Below are 20549 nucleotides of genomic sequence, written 5' to 3'. Positions count from 1 at the left end.
GGTGTCAGCTTTATTTAGGAGGTGTAATGGTTGGAAAATGGTATGAAATGTGCTGATCTATCAGATTTACAGGGGGTTTATGCCCACACGACTCTTAAGCAAGAGGGAAATCAAACTAATGAGTAAATGTTTTCTTCAGGAAACAACCTCCAGCTCACAATTTGATCACTTACACTATGCAAACACACCACAGCCAGCTACTTTATCCAGCATCCTCCTGATTTAGTCATAACTTTCAATTGTCACATTGTAGGCTACTCCCCCCCTTATTTCATATTCAGCTTTTTCTGTACCTACAATGGGAAATAATTTTTTTTCCCTGTGTCTATTTGTGTTCCTTTTCCTAAGTGGAGATTTGTTTAATAATGGGCAAGGGCTTGGATTCTTCATAAAAGCACTAAAATATATTAATCACTTCACTTTTGTCTGTGGAAGGAGAGGCAGGAAAGGGAGAAAGCTTTGTATGAAAATGATTAAATTGGGATTGTTTGAACTCATTATTGGAATTATTGAGCTTTCTGTTAACTTTAAAGAAAAGTTCAGATCAATTATATGCACTCACTACATGTTCTTATTTTTCTAATAGCCTTAAGATAGAAGTGGGATTTCTTGCATTAAATTGCAGTAAAGGCATAAAAGGCACTTTTTTTTTTTTCTGCAGCAGAAGACAGCAGAAGGAACAAGTCTGATTGCCATATCTTAGTTTTTCCACAGACGAGAAAAAAAATAAAAATCTTCAACTCAGCCCTATGTAGATGCCCTATTCAAGTCCTGAGCAATATTTCAGCTCTCTTAGACCTTTGAGGTGATGCTGTAGAAGTCTGGTTCCAGTGTGAGATGTGTTTTCTGTGATATGGTGCAAGGTAGGTTTTTCCATCCATATGCAGTAGCCCATGGTACCACTGGATGGCAATGGTTACATTTGTCACTGGCACTTTTAACTCAACTCCAGTCACTGTGATCTTCTGTACAAAAAATTGCAGTGCTGAGGACCTGGTTTTCTTCCAGCAAAGCTATTGAGAACTTTTCCATTGCTGTCTGCCAGAGCAAGATTAGACTTCATATCTTTTAAAGAAGAGATAAGTACTGCCCAGCTTTCTCCCATGGTCTTACTCTTTGCAGTGTAGGCAGAGACCCTCACAGAATGGATTTTAGGTTTCTGAGCCTTGGCAACTTACATCCTGTATGGGAGGTGGAACACACCTTTGGGCTGCTTTAACAGTGTGAGAGGGAAGAGAGGAGAGCTTGCATGTCACTGTCACCTCCTGACGTGTCTCACCAGCCACTCTATATCAGGGAATCATAGAATCATGGAATGGTTTGGGTTGGACAGGATCTTAGAGGTTACTCCAACACCCATTGCCATGGGAAGGAACACCTTGCACTAGACCAGACCTTTGAAGGATCTGCCTGTGCTGGTCTAGGTCAGCAGCAGCAGCCTTCCATGCCCACAATAAGAATTTGCCAGTGTCTGCTGCACATCCCACATGAGGAGCACAAGAGATAAAGGCTGTGTTCAACAGCTTGGTCTATAGCCTACACAGGAAAGAACTACCAACATCTTCCTTTTCCTTCATCTTTTCTTGCTGTTCAAGTGAGTGGACTCACCAACTAAATATCAGTTCTGGAGGAAGATTTTCCATGGCTTATTCATTTTTGTTCTGGACTGTGCAGTGATACAGCCAGTATGCTTGCAAACCTATGTGCTTAGTTTGGCACCAAGAGGGTACACGGTGCAACTGCTGTGATGTACCTGAAATTTGTTGAGTTTTTAGCTTCATGCAGCTGGCAGGCAGCAATCTGCAGATCCCAGGGAACTGGCAGGGATGCTCGTAACAGTTTCATGTAGCAGTGGTGGGAGCTCAACCAACAGCTACTCTTACAGACCTCAGCATACCATGTTTATGGCTGAGGTTTTTATTTGCTATTGATGTCTCACTTGTGTCTAGTCACAAACAGATATTTGTATTTCTAATCAGGGAAGTTCAGTGTTGTCACTTCAAAATTTAAACAAAATTGATCATATATGAACATTATACATCTTATTTTGCTGTGATGGGTTTTTAGCTTTTCTGTTGTTAATTAGGGAGAATATCAGCTGTGAAGTTCAGCAAATCTGTTGAGAAATTTTTCAAATCTAAAAGTGTAATACCCACCTCCCTCAATGTGCCCTCACAGGGCAAGAGCACCAGCTCATGATCATCATGAAGGCCTTCTAACAAATTGCTCCAATCTATCAACGTCTGGCTTTATTTTAAAACTGAACATTGGAAATATTTTTCATAATGGAAACGTGTTTCAATTTTGACCTATGTACCACTGTGAAGAACTGAGATCCTTCCTTGAATCCTTCGTGTTTGGAGCTGAACCTAAATCTGGGCTGAAGGCACAGACACTGGTTTGTTAATTTTTTGCATCCTGTGTGGAAATGTGAAACACTCAGAGCTGAGGAAGTGGAGCTATGAGGTAGCCTTTAACATAAGAAGGGGATATAGGCTAAAGAATGATGGTGTAATTCACCATCTTCTTAAATCAGCAGGAATCACCTTCCTGCACTGCTCAAATTGATGGCTCAAAGAAAATTCTGAGATCCCACTCCGGAAACTGCAGATAAAACACTACTGTGGAAATGAGCTCATCTCAGAAGTGGAAATGGTCACTGAGAGAAAATTGCTCACTGCTTTCACCTCTCACTCTCAGACAGAAAGTTTGCACAATTTGTAACTGGGGAAAATGTTAGACCTTCCATAGCTCACTGGGGAAGTCATGTCACCTAAATTTAGGAGAATGCCTCATGAACTTCTGCATGTGAATGACTTATCTAAAACCCCCCGGCTGTTAATGGGGAGATAAAGACCTTTAGGGATGCACTTCACTTCATCCTAAAGTGGGTATCCAAGCATCATACTGTTAAACCCACTCTGTAAAATTTTACACTTTTGTTGTAGGGAGAGCAGGTGAGTACCTTTAGTATCTTAGAGGTTTTAGGGACTTTTAACAGATAGACAATTTAGTGTTAATTCTTCTGCTCCATAAAATCAGGAGCTGAGTCTGCTCCATAAAAGCAGAAAAATAGAAGAGTGTAGAAACCGTGTGAACATCAGAAGTCAAGAAGAATAGAAAAGAGATGTGAAAAGACTGGAGGAAAAACTTGATGATGGGAAGAATGAATAGAAAAGGTGTAGGAGAAATAGACAAAAGTGGTACTTGACAGTGTCCTCCATTATTTCTTAACTTTGGGAAGTTTTGTAGGTTTGGCTTTTCTTTTTTTTTTTTAAATGTGTTTCCTCCTAATCTAGATTTTGAAATGTTTTCCTTAAGTTACATCAGCAGCTGAATGCAACCTTCTGGTTGCAAACTCCTCCACACACTCACTTTTCCCTCCTCCCACACCCAGGATGCTTGACCTTTCACTGATATCAACCATAAATTAGCTGACCCAGGGCACAACTTAATCACGAGAGCAGGCTCTAAGGAAATGCGTTGCTGGGCAGAATTGTGCAAGTTTAAATGTACCCTTTTTTTTACTTCACCCAAAAATGATGAAAATGCAGCTTTATTTGAGGAAAAGGTTGTTCGCAACAATATGAAAGAGGGAGTGAACTCTTTCCAGTTGGAGGAAGGAACATGCCATGGGCTCATAGACTTTGTAGGCTGATTTTTCTCAGCCTGCAGCATCAGAGGAAGATACAGTTGTGATAAATAATTTAACTCCAGCAGATTAGCCATGGAGATGACCTCTTTCAGGATTGGGTCTATTGAAGGTCTGGAAGTATAGAGATGAACAAAATAATGTAGGTTAGGTGCTCATCTATGATAATTTTGAATGCTATCCTTTCAGTGCTGTCCTCACAAGGCTCCATCAGCACTCACATGACTCTGCCATCATTTCTAGCAGGTTGTGTTCTAGCAGGTTGTGTTCTGAACTCTGTGCCTTCACTATTGTGATCCTAAGCCAACAGATTAAAAGATGGGGAAATACTTTCTTTTATTTGGAAGAAAACATTAGAACTTGATTACAGTGACTTCCCTAAGGTGATTTAGGAGAAAGATTTTAGCAAATGGCTCCTCAAGACTGCCCAGTCTATTCCAGTGGGATTGCCGTGACAGAACATACCATGAACACTTGGATAACAGCATCTGCCCTAATTCACCTGCAAGGTTCTGGTGACAAACTACAGTATGTTGTCCCAGTTCTTTCTGCTAGAGAAGGAAGCCCCATCCCTGGCAGTGTCCAAGGCCAGGTTGGATGGGGTCCTCAGCAACCTGGTCTAGTGAATGGTGTCCCTGTTCATGTCAGGGGTGTTAGGATGGTCTTGAAAGTCACTTCCAAGACTAATTTCTAATTTCATGATACAGAGTCTGGAATGCTATGTAATTAACATGAAACTCAGGCTGGGTTTGTTGTCTCCTCATTATCCCTTTTCCCAGTTCCAGCTGTCCACATTCCTTCTCCTGGGAGCTGAGTTGTGCATGCTGGAGATCTACCAGTGAGGACATTAAACAAAGGAGGGTTGCTCTGGAAATGAGGCCAGGTTCCTTTCCCAGAGTACTGACTATCTGTTATGAAATCCTACAGAGATTAGTCAGCTCTTCTTGGTGCAGGAAATAGTGTCATCTTGGGCATCCCTTAAAGGGAAGATGGTCACTTATCTTTTTAGGTATCTCTGTTCATTGTAAAGTAATCTGATAAGGGCTGGGATTCATGTTTAGAGACAAGGAGTGGGTGAGGGATGAAAAGTAGGTTGATTTGCTTTAAAAAAAAATTAAATCAAAGCAAAAAAACAGGAAATAAAAAAACCATAGAAACTTGAGCTAGAGAAAGCTGAATAAATATATTATCTCTGCTCCCATGGAGATCATGTGTGGGATAGAAGAAGTAGAGGTTTCATTAGAGTTGGTGTGCAGGTCCAGTGATCTAATATAAGAGAATTGGGTTAAACATTGTTTGTGGAATTACTTTTTGAAGTGGAATAAAACCAAATATGTTTTATACACCAATTCTTCTGCTTAACGCGTCCATGATGATAAAAGATAATAGTAAACAGAAGGTACTAGAAAGCAAAGGCCAATAGTTTTTTTTTAACCCTGATCTTTTCAAAGAAACCCCTTCACAGTCAAGTGTAGTGAGAATTTCAAAGTCTAAAAGTAAATATATTTCTTATTTCTACCTATGATAATACCAGTGTAAGTGTGCAAAGACTTAGACAAGTTTCTGGGCACATACATGGCACATAAATTTAGTATTGAAGAAAAAACCCTGGTGGGATACCAGAGTTAGCCAAAATTGAACATGCAGCATTTTGCACCAAGTTAATAAATTTTTACCACCTAAAGCAAAGGGAAAGATTTTATAATGAGCCTTTTGTTTCAACTACATGTGTTCTGTTCCTTAGACATAATAAATACTGTATAATAGAGAATAGGAAAATATATTTAAGTCATCAAAGCAACTCTTAGGCCCTGTCCAGCAGACCTGACATCAGAGGGCTTGTTGAATCTCCCCCTGATGGCATTTGTAGTGGTTATATTTAATGCTTGCACTTCTCAAAGAAAGAAAAAAAATAGGATGCAGACTAAAATCTCTCACATGCCTTCAATTACATCAACATTTACTACAGAAGCGCTTCTTATTCTCCATGCTTCTGAGTGATTGTTTGAATTCAGTCGGTGGAGCCTGGCCTTAACTTTGATGTTTCAAAAGCTTGCAGAGAAACTATGCAATCAGAAAAATAATCTAATTAAAAGAAAAAATGATGAGATCTGAAAAATTGCACGAGTCAGAAGAGAGGGGGAGGGAGGTACATTTAAAGAGCTTGCTTTTAACTTCAGGAGAAGTTCCCCTTTAATGTAAAAATAAATAAATTAAAAGACTTTGTTTTTAAATTCAGTTTTTAAACGATAGTGAAGCAAAATTTGTGCAACTACATAGAAAAATAGAAAAATTCCAATTTAGAATTCCATCATGAAACGACACCATTCTAATTTCTCCAGGCCACGGTTTGTTAATATTCCACAAAGTCCCAGGATGCAACTATAAGACAGCATTCAAATCTATGAACATGAGGCAATCATGCTCAGCAGAGTATAACAATAATTATAATAGAGATTAAATAAAAATAATTAGAAAAAGTTCATCTAGTTTTGATGTATTAATTATTCTGACCCTGTTCTATTCAGAGTCTAATTATCTGGTTCAGTGAAAATGCCAAGATTTCTACGACTCATAAAAATTACATTCCAGTAATTATGTCAGCAAACTAAACAGTATTCATTTACCATGCCTTTTTATGCACACATTTGAATATGCTTTTTTAACTGTTTTTGCCCTTTGTTCCTATTCATGAGAAATAATACCTGTAGAGAAATTTGAAAGTCAGTAGCACTCTAAACGTAATGTGCAATTCTTGCTGATATTTTTCCTTTGTGAGGCTTCTGTAAGTCTCACATAACCTTTGTTTAAAAAACATGAATTAAAGTTCACTCTTCAGTTGTTTCAAAGAAGCATTTTGAAGTCTGTGCTGTTAAAAAAAAAAGGAGAAAAAAAGAAAAAAGTTTAAAGTGGCAACATAAAGCAAAATTTCCTTTCAAATATGTTGGCCACAATAAAGATTACAAACCAGCCCACCTGCATGATGACCATGGTGAGTGTTTTTAGAGGGACAGGTTCTCATCCTTGTATGGCCTCTTTTTCTGCTTTATGGGAATGCAAATAAAATTATGTATCAACAACTACAGTACATAAAATTATATAAATCACTGAACCTCAACAGGATGTGAAAAATTTGCAGTCAAGTGAGGATATGGCCCTGATTTTCATGAGGCTGAAGATGAGACTAAGGCTGCCTTTTTACACAGAAAAGAACTTTATCTCACCAGAGGGCTGTTGAGATCTAGTTGGTGTTATTTAATTTTCAACTATCTAATGTTACTTCAAGCTTCAGCCTTGTCCCAATGCTTATTAAACTGTTGACCTCTATGCAGAAGAAATGGTGGAGTAAATCAGCCTCACACACCCAAGAGGCCAGTAAAATCACCCCTAGGTCAAGAAAAGGATGCAAATGGGTCACAGTAATTTACTATAGATAGCAGTATGGTTACTGTGTGGGGGGAAATGAAACAGGAACTAAAGCTTTCAGCAATAAGGAAAAACCTTCATTATGTGAAATTTATTTGTACCCAAGGGAACAGTCTAGCGATCAACAGACCTGACTGAATGCTACACAAGAAAAACTGTCCCAAACTAAAATGTTGTAAATACTCAGTTCATTTTAAAAAAGGAAAAGTAATTCAGGTTATTTTCTGTGATCAAAATGATTCCACTTCCAATTGATATTGTCTCACCTGAACAGAGCAGGGTTACAAATATATATATTTCAGTTTTGATTTTGTTTGGATTTGGGCTTTTTGGTTGTTTTTTTTTTTTTTTAATCAGGAGAAAAGATGACACCAAATTGATATCCCTAAACTAATCCTTTATAGCTTTTAAAAGCAGAAATTCACATCTGTTTCTTCATTATTTGTTGTGTTGACAAAAATTAAATTATATTTAAACCATAAAAATGTATTACAGTTTTAACAGACTGCTGATTTTTTGCTTTAAGAAGGGTAAAATCATACAATATTCTAAAATTTCCCACAAGTTTACCTGCTGATCCTTAAACACGTGCCTTAGGAAATTTCAGCCTTTAGGACTTTTTAAAGGTATAAATCCCATTTGAAGAGCACAGTTTTTTGATTCACAATATAAAAACTTCCAGGTGGCACAAGTCAGTCCAAAATCTACTGTCAAATAACTGCTTAGATATTTTCTGTTCAGTAACCAACCAAATAACCCAAACCAAATAACTGGTTTTAGGGTTTGGGGGTTTTTTTCTCTTAGCTTTCTGCTTTGTTGTAGGTTGAAAGAACTTGTAACGTTGGCCAAACCAAAGGAACCATGAAAGAACATTAAGTATTACAAGGAAAATGTCCTAAATACACAGCTTCTATTTAATTTCTACCACTTGCCAAATTTTTTTGGTTATTTTTGAAATGCCACAACATGAAGCTTTGTCATAATCATTAACTGCGTATTGGTTTGACAGAACTACCTGGACTGTCCCTTCCACTGCTCAGGGGGCAAAAACTCCATTGCATTGCTTAATTTAATAATTAATTAATTTCCTGAAATTTGGAGTCTTGTTCTGGTTATGTGAGCTTTCAGGTAGGAAGGAATTCCTTCAGGAAGGAGTTTTTGGGGATAGTTAACACAAAAGATTGTGTCTTGGAAGAATAAATGGTGCTGTTGTCATGTCTTGTAGATGACAGTGTCTCATATGGAATGACTTTCTGCCTTAATCAGCAAGATAAATTCTGAATAATACCATGGAATCAGAATAAAAACATGTACTTTTATGCCATAGTCAGTTTCTAAATTAAATTATAACAACTGATTTTGTAAACAAAGATGTCAAATGGTTTAACAGATGAAATAACTTTCTCTTTCTATCAGAACAACAGATGGAATGACATTCAGCTTCTATCTCCAGCATTACCAGCACCATTTACTGCCAGTTTCTTTCTGCTCCTATGTATTCCCCAAAGCTTGTGCTACTATTGTGTATAGAAAATGTGAGAATACTAAGAAAGTGCTGGATGTTTGATGGTCTTTGATACTTTTCATACAGTTTTGGGACAAGGAAGCGAAATAAAACCAGACCTGTTAGAATGTCCCTTGCAAAAGGCAAGAAAAGAGAAGAAATAATGTTAATATCAAATGTTCATATCAATGTTATCTCCTCTACAGGCAAATTTTGCTTACATTAATGTACTAAAAATCAATTAACATCTCCCTACACTTCAGCAGAATAAGTCTTCTTTTCAAAAAGAAAAGAAAAGCAAACATCAAAAACACTCACCCAATAATGCTGCACAAAGACTCATTTTGGTGAGATCTAAAATATAACTATTTTGAAAGGCATAAAGAGTGATTCCTTATTATTCCAAAGAAAATCTGATTTATTTGCCTGCAAAATGGAAACTTTCCTTCCAAAAAATGACCAAAATAACAAACCAAGGTTTCTGTCTCTCTCCCCCCTCTGTCCTTTAGCTGGAAAGACTCAGATCATCTAGCAGTACCTATGTCAAACCACAGCATTTTGATTTAGTGTTGAGACGTCAACTTAAATTATTTCTATGGATCGTTCCCTTATGAGAGGAAAATTATCTCCATCAAAAAAATGTATCAGATGGGTGGGCTGCAGCTATCAATTACCCTCTGAGTACAAGCTTTGGCTGAATCTTGTTTGCTGCTTATTCCCTGGTGGGCCAGAGGTTAACCTGTTAAGTTGAGAACTGATCCCAAAGTAGACATTAATGTCTTAATGCATTTAGTGGCTGTGGATCTTTTTGGCAGTGGGCGCCTGGGATTGCATTGTTTCTCATTCTTGACTAGGTCACCAATTGCAGAGGGCACCTGGAATGCTTGGAAAAATATGGCTCAGTTTACCCTCTTCCCCCAGTTATTATTTCAAAGCTGGATGTCTCTCTACTGTTCAAGAGGTTCATGTGTCATGAAATATTTTCCAAGGAACCAATAAGAATAATAAAGCCAGGCTTTGAAGTGACGTGTCCCGCCTTTCTTCTTGTTGTTTCAGGCACGTTATTGTAGTTTTGCAGGACTGTAATTTTTACAAAAGGAAATTATTTGGGTTTCACCTTTTTTCTACATCACGCTTCAGTATTGGAAATGAGAGAAAATGCTAAGGCTGTTCACCATGGGTCAAACTCTGAGGTCTGGCTCTGGTTTTACCAACCAAGACTTAGCTGTTTGTTTTTTTTCTTTTTTCCACTAATATTTACATTTAGGCATTCCTGGGCAAAATTTAAGGATGGAATGATAACATACAAGAATTAAGAACACAGAGGTGCTTAGCCTGATTTAAAGAACGTGTAGGATTTCTTCAGCCACTGGTATAAATCTCATAATCATGAGTTCTCAGAGCTCATAAAATATTTTCACTGTAAAATACTCTGTATAGAGGCTTGGGAAACATTGCTGTGCAGTGCCAAATCTTTATCCCTTCCCAATCATAATCTTGAATAGAAGGACCCACAAGACGTTTTGTGAGTGCTGCAATTTGTACCTGCTACTAAGGTTTTGTTCTTGGAGTGACAAAATTATAAAATAACCTGAGTAGAAAGGGAACCACAAGGATTTTTTAGTCCAGCTCTTTGGGGTGCTGTGTGGAGAATTAATTGGCTGGCTTTCCCAATCAGTGACTCTTCTGCATACTTGATTTCATTGTTTTCAGCTGAAATTGAGCATTTACTGGGCTTATTATGACAAAGAAGACAGAAAGAGTTTTTCAAACCCTGTGCCAGATTTTCTAGGCCCACTGGATGTATAAAATTAAGAAAGAAAAACTCACACAATGATTTAACCACAAATTTCACTACTAGAACTACATCTATAGGTATTTTATATATCAATTACAGTGGCTGCTGATGAAAGAAAATTACATTAAAAAAAATCAAACATGAAGGAAAACAGCAGTTGCAGGAAATAAATAACTGAGAGACAGTGTTTGCAAAGACCCTGTAATGAGGGGCTTCTCTTCTAAAGAACCATGTTATCTCCCTGCAAAGTCCCAAATTTCTGAGTCCTTTTAAAGGACTCAGCTGCTCATGGGTGATATCAACTTTTAGCTGGATGAGCCCCAAAATGAGCCACCCAAGGATTAGACCACACTGTTTGCAGCCAGGACTGTGCATGCATAGGCAATTACTCCAGGAGAAAGTGATGAGAGAAAATGTAATGTAAACTCTGCACTCAGCCAATAAATCTTACAGTAGCCTAATTTTTCTAGGACTGATGCCTCGAGCAATACCTGTGTGGGCCGGAAAGGAAGGAGAAAAAAAAAAAACTCTTGAAGTTTCTAAAATTCCCTTATCCTGTTTATCAGAATACTGCTGCTTCTCTTAAATTGTGACCTTTCCCTTGGGGATTTTGCTCTCCAGATGAGACTTCAAAGCTTTTGGGTTACTGCAGGAGACGTCCTTGACCACGAGTAGACCAGAAACACGTCTTATGTCCAACTGCAACTAATTTCATGCTGTCAGAGTGGAGTGTAACCTCTGAGTCAGCAGTCACAGCCTGTTTTCAAGTGACTTTTGTAGCTCTAACCAATGTCAGCCGGTTGAGGATGAGAAATAAAATCTTTATTTGGTCATATTCTGGTCAAGAATTGCATATTCAAGATTTCAAACGAGTAGCCAGCTCAGCTGCAATCTGCTTAGGAACATTAGGGACTCAGTAAAGAAAGTCAGTTGGAGTCTTGAACCTTTATATTCCCCTTTACTGCATCAGGGAGGAATATATGGCATGATTTCACCTACCTCAGTCAATGAGGAACCATTGATTTTCAATAGGTACATCAGAGGGAGTAAAAAATGACAAGGTGAAGAAATAATAGCAATTCTTAAGGGTTGAGTTTGTTTGTGTTTGGCAGAGGAGAATTTGAACAACGATTTGCTTTGTCCAAAATCCCCCACAGACTTTTTCCCTCTCACACCTGCTTTCTCAGTTTTTTTCCTTAAACAAAACATGAGGTCTTGAGGTCTTCAGTTATTGATTTATCAGGCATCTGGTTCCAGTCAGTAAAAGAAAAACTTCAATTGCCATTTTAAGAAACTTTGCAGAAAGTTTTTGCTAGGTGGATTTTAGAATATCATTTTGCTTTTGCAGGGTTTTGGGGTTTTTTTTCAGTTTCCTATAGGGACTTTTTACAATTTAAATAAAGTTTTAATGGGGGGAAAATATCAAACAGGAAACAAGTCCCCCTAACTTATGTTTGGATGTAGCTTCCACTAAAAAGACAACAAATGGCTTGCACCTCCTGTTAGAACATAAAGGATATACTTTTTAAAAAAATAGATGATGAACTCATTTCACATATGCATCATATTTATTCTTACCGAAATATAAAGTTGAATGAGCAGAATTCTCTTCCCTGCATTAAGCCAAAAGTTGCCTTTTTATTGCAATTTTCACCTATTACAGTTGAAAATCACATTCAGGGACAGTTAAATCATAGGTCTGGTAACTTATTATGCAATAATAGCCACTAGTGAGTCTGAGCACAAACTTGCATAAATTAGCTACATTAAATTCATATGCTTAATTAATGGAACTGTGCCTACACGGGTAGTTATTGTGGTTTTAAAAAAAAACTATCCTGAGAATGCTTAACCCTGTTCTGCTATTAGTTAAAGTCAGAAAAGGGATGATTTTAACTAAGTCGTGTATATTGAGTAGGAAATGAAAAAATCCAAAGTTTTGATTAGCTGTAATTTTCATCCAGGGAGGAGAAAATTGTTTTCAGCCTTTTTTGAGGTTGTGACTTTATTGTAAATTACTCAACTTTTCCTCAGCTATCATGAAATACCCCAGCTATTTAGTGATTGTGGTCTGTTTATTTACCCCATTTTTTCATATATTGAGTACAATGTGAATTAACTGTCAGACCATAAATATACATTCTTGGATCATAAAAGACTTGAAGTGCATTTTCAATCACCATGTTAGCAGCACAAAAATTAATTTGTAAAAATTAAAGTAAAACAATCTATTTCTGTTAGTGAAAGAGCTGTTCTCTTTCATGTTCACTTTTATTTCTTGCCCCTACCCAGCCTCATTCTTTTCTATCACACAATTGTGGTGTTACATGCTGAACAATCATATTTCATCCATTTTTGACATGTTTTCACCGCTTGTGGTGACATTTTGACTGCTTATTTTCCTGCAGAATTGGTTGCTTGATCCAGTTTTACCCAGGGTCCCACATCAGTGCAAATTACATGAAGACAAGGAAGAGCAATGAGCAGGGAGGTGGCAGGGGAAGCTCCTCTCAGCCTCCAGCAGGAAGGTGGCTTTAACCATCCCCAGGAGTTTTATGCACCAGCAGGAAGGAGAAAGACAAGGCAGTGCCTGAGCTCCAACTTTGAAAATGTCATGGTGGATTTAGGTATGTAAATCCCTTTAATAGCCCATCCCTAAGTGATTTGACTGAGGTCATAGTGACATTTTACCACAGATCAGGGAATGAAGCCCAGATGTGTTAAGGCCCATACAAGGCATCCTAACTCCTGTTCTAAGTTTCTTTTCCCCCTTTTCCCACTGTAACTTTTCCCTAACACCTTTAAGATGGTCAAAACTTTCAGCCTCCTTCTTTGGTGGTTTAAAGTATTGAGGACCATCATAAAATTACCATGGGGGACAGGATTTGAAACAACAACAATAACAGCAGTGAGCACACAGAGTTTTTTTCTCTATTTCACTCCCAAGGCGAGGAATTTTTACAATACCCTCTGGAGTTCCCCTGGCCTCAGCATCAAACATAGAGTGAAGCAGCCAAGAACAGGCCCACACCCTGCTCAGCTTGCCAGCAATAATTAATTAACTAAGGAGCAAACAGCAGCAAATATTCCCTGCATAGGATCACACGGTTTCATCTGGTTACATTCCAGTGATTGGAGTGTCACTCCATCTCTTTGTTTTGACTTTATTTTCCTCAGTGTGTGGGTGTTGTTTTTTTGGTTTTTTTTTTTTTTTTTTTGTTGTCCATGTTGTTGTTTTCCTTTAAATGAAAACTCAGAATCTGATTTAATAACCTAAATCTCAGCACTGAGCCCCAGGAATAAAAATAGGAATTCAGAAGTTTAATCTCTCTTATACCTTGCTAAACTTGAAAACTCAGTGTCTCATCAACAGCCTTTCAAACTGATTATTGCTCCTGCATGGACAGGGCAGATACTTCTTGACAGCAAGAATCTGTTCCTGCCACAAACACTCCTGGAACATCTCTGTCAAGTGATTCACAAGGGACTACAGCAGACTGTTGTCAGCTTGCCTGCTGCTGCTGCTCCCCAGTAATATTGTTCTCCTGGAGCCACAGGTGCTCAGAAATACCTCTTTCAGAAGCACCACCTCACCAAGACTTTGGGGTTTGGTTTGTCTGCTAGTCCTAACCCAGGAAGATAAACATAAATGATATGTTTTCCTACCTGCTCACAGGAGTCCATCTGGGACGTTGTTCCAGAGCGCAAAGCAAAACTGCCAAATTAGGGAGGGGCAGGTACTGCAGTCCCATTTTGTATAAGGACTCCCCAGCTAGAGTGTGCCCCACTGTTAAGGACTTACATTTATTTCTGTCCCCACTTGACTTGTGGAACCACAGAGCCATAGAAGGGTTTGGGTTGGAAGGGACTGTTAAATGTTACCTGGACAATTAGCAGAGACATCTTCAACTAGATCAGGTAGCTTAGAGTTTCATCCAACCTGACCCTTAAAATTTCCAGGGATGGGCCCCCTGCACAATCTCTCTGGGCAAACCAGGTGTTTTACAACCACCCTTGTAAAAAGCTTCTTCCTTGTAGCTAATCTAAATTGATCCTATTTCTTCCAAATCATTCTCCCTTGTCCTATAGATCCTGTTAAAAACTTTGTTCTTATTTCCTCATAAGCCCCCCAGTCTCTCATTTAACAGGTGAGACACTTTAACCAGGAGGTCTCAGGAGCTCCTCCTTTCACAGGGTTCACATCCCTTGCAGGACTCAGAGGATGAGACTCTGCAGCTCACATCACTGTCCTGGGAGTGTGGTGTGATTAATTGATTATGATTGATTTCAAGCTAACTGCAGGATAAATTTCTCAAGGATTTCTAGGAGCATGGAAGACCTCAAACCTCTTTGCTGAAGCCATTACAGTTTGCAGGGAGTGATTCAATATTTCTTAAGCTCAAAATAAAAGTGCATCAAAGTGCAGGAGGGAAGCTGGAGTTGCTGCGCACATATGAGCTACTCCTGGAGTTCCCTTTTTCCTTATCTCTCCAAGGTACATGCTGTGTATGGATCTTGGCTATGAAGAGATCTTGATATGTCACTGGGCTGCTTCATAACCTATTTAAGGCATTCACCTGGCTTGTGGGCAGGGGGAGTTTGGATTCCAGCCTGGAGACCACTAAATTTTTCAATACTTGCTATTAAGTATTCAATGCAGTGGGAACTCAAGTCTCTTTGGTCATTAATCTATAGATCTGTGTTAAAATGTGCTTTTCCTTCAACTGAACTGGTGGAGTGAAATAGACCTGACCAGAAAGGTTATGGCAACTTCCCCCTGCCTCTGAAAACCCAGGACATATATCAACAGGGTGCTGAATATGGGTTAAAGCAGTTCCAAAGAATTAAGAGATTCAGCTAAAATTTCAACTTTTTCAATAAATAGACTCTATTTTGAAGATCTTTTTTAAAAGATTGATGCATTTGTTTAACCTACCTTTGGAAAGAAAAGATCTGAGTGTCTCATTTAGAAATATTCTGGGATATACAACTTCAGAGCTGGAAGGCTTGAAACCCTCAGGAATGTGTAGGAAATAAACAAACTTTCATCTCAGACATTTCCTTCTGGCAGAATTAGGCAAGTTTTTGCTGAATATGATGGCTTTTGTTGCCTCTATTGACAGGCAATTAGAACTCCAGCTTGCAGGCAGCTGCATGAAAATTGGCCACCACACTGCTTGACACCGTGACACCCAAATTCCCTTAATGGATTGTCCTTCATTAATTAAGAGGAACATAATGAAGGAAAGACTCATGTGTTTTGTCTTTTGTGCTCTGGATGTAACTGTCATGAAGGCAGGAAAAAAACCCCTGTGATCACTTTGTTGTCAGTTCACACCATGTGTGTTGGGCAGGTGGGAACCTGGGGCTGGAGCACTGGCATCTTCTCAGGTCTTATTTTTCTGTGGGTGGGTCCTCCACAGAATTCAGCCCAGGTGTGTACACAGCAGCTTCTTTAGGCATGTTTCTAAAATTGCACTCTTTTTTCAGCAATCCTAATGCATGTCTTAGGCTTTCAAAGATCATATTGTTCCTTCAGAGAGGCTACAGACTAATCGGTATGGTCCCCATTGCCCGGACCTTCCCTTTGCAAAATTGCTCCCGTCTAGGTAAAGCAGTTGTAAAACCATCAACAGTTCTAGAAAGCCCAAGTTTTCTACATAATTCTGCTCCCAAATCTGGCCTTTCTTTTATTGGGTAACTCTATCTGTTAATGTACACAAACCAGATATCCACTCCTCTTAAAACACTCATTGGGGCAACTCATATTTAAATGTGTGTTATAATATATAGCTTGTTTCATCTTGACCAGATTTTTAAACACAGGAGAACTAAGCAAATGAATGTGATTTTTGTTATGTGCTGATAGGCTGAAGAAAGCCTGAGTCACATAATGAAAGTGGCCAGAATTTACCCAATGAGACGTTCTTGGGAAGCATTCAACAGCTGCAAGTGTAGCATTTGAAAGCCCAACTCTTGTGGTTGCACTTTAATAAACTGTTTCCTATCTGTGCAGCGTGATTGTTAGTTATGGAGAAGAGGGTGAAACAGTCTTTCATTCTCAGTAAAAATTAGTCAGGGGAGCTCTTACTCTGTTTTCAGCCCAGCTCCTTCTCTGTGTTCACAATTGTTCTCCTTCACCGTTCTTGAGATTTCAAATTATGGCACATAGGGAAGACTTTCCAGACCTGACTTATCAGGGATTGTGTGAGTAAGGAATTTCAGAGCAACCCAAGGACTCATCATCCCAGCACAGGAAATGAAAAAAAGAAATAAAAACACTGAGATCTGTTTTCAGTGCCATTCGTTGCTTATGTGGGAAGGTTTGGCAGCCCAATGAAAAACTTGTTTCAATTAAAAGGTGAACGATAAAGGGGGTGAAAAAGAAAAAAAAAAACAAACTAGGGAGGATAGAGTTTTCTGGAAAGGAAAGCAGCAGGCTATAGTCTTTCCTTTTGCTTTTGCTGGGCTCTTTATTTACTTATTTATCATCAATTAATTAGCAGCACTGCAGAAACTCTAGTTCCCAAGCAGCTTGCCACTTGTGCTCAGAGTAAATACCCAGCACACACAACGTAATTAAAAATGTAAATAACACTATCGTCAAATGCTGGCTTACGTGTCAGCAGAAAGGACACTGCAGGACTCAGGAGAAGGAGCAAGAATAATGATCTGAGGGCTACAGATCTGCTCATTTTGTCTGTTGACCATGGGGTAGCACATGGGTCTAATCTATTTACTAATCATGGTGGTACCTCATTGTTGATCACCATCAATATGCACACTGAGCACCAGCCAAAAAAAGAGCAGCCACTGTTGTCATGGTGATGTGAAAAGAAGAAGCAAAAAAAAGCTCATCCAGTTGCAGGAGGGGTGCCTGGGGGTTTGGGAAATGGAGGTTGGACTCCTTCCCTTATCACAGGGCTTTGAATAGGATGCTGGTGGCTCAGTCATTGGCTTGAGAGCCATTCATTTCATTGAAACAGGTGTTTAAATCCTTCTGAGAGTCCTGCCTCAGTTCCCCATCTATACTACTCCACTACTCAGTGGCATTTTTACTACTTTGCTGTCTACAGGCACTTATATTTTCCTGGAGTGCACTTATATGTAACATCTCATCCCCTTGTTAATAAATTTCTAACAAGATCTTTCCTTTGCATGGCAGGACTTTTATCCACTACCTTCTCTTAGTAATCTTGGACAATTTATCAGAAAGTGAGTATTCTTGCAAGATCTAAGCCATTGTTGTAAAAAATATTTTGAGGGACATACGTTGACGGACACATATAAACATTATAGAGATCGCCTATTTCCACCCAAAAAACAACAAAACCAGAACAAAACAAACAAAAAGCAAACAAACAAACAAACAAAAAATTCCCAACAGATTGAAAAAGGGAGGAAATGGGTCTCTCACATTACAGCCACTATGAGTGAGAATTGCTGAAATCTCATTGCAATTAAGAAAAGCTAATCATAGGCACATAAGATCATAGAAACATAGAATAGTTAGAGTTGGAAGGGACATGAAAGATCATCTAATTCCACCCCCGTGCCATGAGCATGGACCCTTTCCACTCTTTTAGGTTGCCCATGGCCCCCAGCCAACATGGCCTTGAACACTTCCCATGCTGTTGAAGCTTTGATTTTGGTGAGAGATGAGATTATCAGGAAGGCTGAGAGTACAAGTACAGTGTGTGCCCTTGCCAATTGTAGAATAAAAATATGTTGTAATTCCAGCATCACCACTCATCACTTGCCTAAGGATGAAACAGCCATGAGGTTTTTGACTTTCAGTCTTGCACTAACCCTGCTGTAGAGATGGATTCTACCCACTGCTTCTCCTCAATTTCTTGGCAAAGGAACTATCTTTTCTTTGTCATTCCCTCCAGAACACAGGCCTTAAAGAGAAGCAATTGCCATTTCTATAATCTCACTGCCTCAGCAAAAAAGTCTTTAAGGATTTATGTATGTGGAAATACATGCATGTGTAGTAATGTATGTATATATATATAATATATAACCCAGTGCATTCAGTCTCTGATTAGGGCTACTCATTGGAAATATTGTTTTTAATGAGAATAGTATTAATAATAATATTGGTATTGATATTGATGATAATGATGATAGCAGCAACCATAGCTAATCTAGACTATAGAGAAGAAATAGGAAAAGAGCTTTGCAAGAATAACAAAAACAGTTTTTTCATTCTTAATGCAATCTTAGTTTAATATTCTGATCAGGAATGAAGAATGAGTTGTGCAAAAAGCTTTGCTTGGTTTATGCAGGGGCTTTGCATCGTTAACATTATTCCTCCATAGTAATATTTCCTAAACTGAGGGCACTGGATTTGTGTTCTTTTAACATAGCACAGTGAAGGGTTTCTACTGCTTTAATATGTTTGTGGTAACTACCTTAACAAATGAAAAGTATCTTTAAAAATCTCAGATTTTTTAATATTTATATATCATTGTATTGATCAAAAAATGTTGTTTGTGATTAATTTTAGATAATAGACAAATTAAAAAGCAGGCATTATGATGTTTGTCTTGGCTTATTCTACACATCAATAGGAAAAATCAAATTATGGTTGCTGCTCAGGGCCTTCCCATGATTTCTTAAAATTTTAATAATTAAATAAAGAAAGCCTGAGATGACTTTGAGGTGTTGTTTTTTGTAGACTGCTCCCTGAGATATGTTATTTGAATACTGATTTCTTATTTTCTTTTTAGGGAAGCAGCAGAAAGATTTGTTATATTTCTTGTTGAAAAATAAAATGGTATGTTCAGTCACTTTTATGCATGTAAAGCCTTTCTTCTTCCCCTTTGACACTAGTATTCTTACTTTTCCCTTCAGTTTTTTTTCTCCTAGTGCTGTTTATATGCCATATTACACTCTCTAATTTCCTTTTATCTTTTCTTTATTTTGCAATGTCTCAGTACATGTCTCTTTAAGACAAGTTAATTTAGTCAATTACTCCAGTTTGGTTTCAGATAAAATCTTTAATTTATCCAGGCCCCTCTTTATTCTTTCTAAGATCCTCTTTCCATTAATTTCATGAAACATTCTAATTCTCCATTTTAGGAAAAAGCTAATTTCACTCACTTGAACAGAATTCCTCAGTCTTTTCCCTCTATTGCATGTTTTACTTAAACAGTACTATGTGGGGATTGGTGAAGTTCTTACCTACTAGAGAAGATTTCCTTTCCTTTCCTGCCTGGAAAACTGACACAGACACACTTGCCTTCTCTTGCATCTCTGCACAAGACAGAAAATGATGCATTCCCAAAAGGATGAGGATTTTTTCCTGCTCAATCACAGGAGAACACCTATGCCTCAGTCACTGAGGCCATGCTGTGTCTTGCAAAAGGGCTGTCAAGCCTTGGGGAGGCTGCCAAGGGAAGCGGTAGAGTCAGCATTCCTGGAAGTGTCCAAAAAATGTGGGGATGTGGCACTTGATGACATGGTTTAGTGGTGGGCATGGCGCTGAACTTGATGATCCTGATGATTCCAACTTTACTGATGCTGTGATTCCAGATTCTGTACCCCTGGGTGGAAGGTGGGGGGGATTTTTATTTGGGATTGGCTGGAACATCAGTGGGACAATGCTGGGGCTGCCTGTAGGTCAGCAGGTGGGGGCAGGTGTGCTGTGCAGTCATGCTGGAGTTTCCCTTCACTGGAACTGGAATTTCCCTCCATAGAGTTGGAGATTGGGACTGCAACTCTCTTAAAGCCTCTCCCTCTCCTCTCACCTCGGATTTTGTTTTCCATGAGTATTTCACATCCTGGAAGTTCCCCAGGATTGTTTTTCCTCCTCCAGCAAGTTGCTCTCATTTTCCTCATTTAAGAAATGGGAAAGATAAATGCACTGCAAAACAGCTTGACCACCAATAGCCCCAGAGGGCACGAAGCAATGAGAAGGCAGAGATTGGTCACTACTGTAAATAATTATATTGCTTCAGAAACAGCTTTCCTTGCTTAGTAATTTTCTTGTTCATCTGCACTCCTTGCTTCACTTAACTGGTCTTAGAGACAGGGCTTGACATGTGACAAGTCCCTGACAACAATCATTCCCCTTGTATTATCCCACTATAAAAATACTGCAATGTGCTACTGAATTTGGGCAGAAAAAAGAGTGCTTCCTCCTTTTCCATGCAGAGGCACAGCCA

This window comes from Molothrus ater, chromosome 5, assembly GCF_012460135.2.
Source record: "Molothrus ater isolate BHLD 08-10-18 breed brown headed cowbird chromosome 5, BPBGC_Mater_1.1, whole genome shotgun sequence".
Classification (NCBI taxonomy): Eukaryota; Metazoa; Chordata; class Aves; order Passeriformes; family Icteridae; genus Molothrus; species Molothrus ater.
This window is presented reverse-complemented; position numbering follows the sequence as displayed.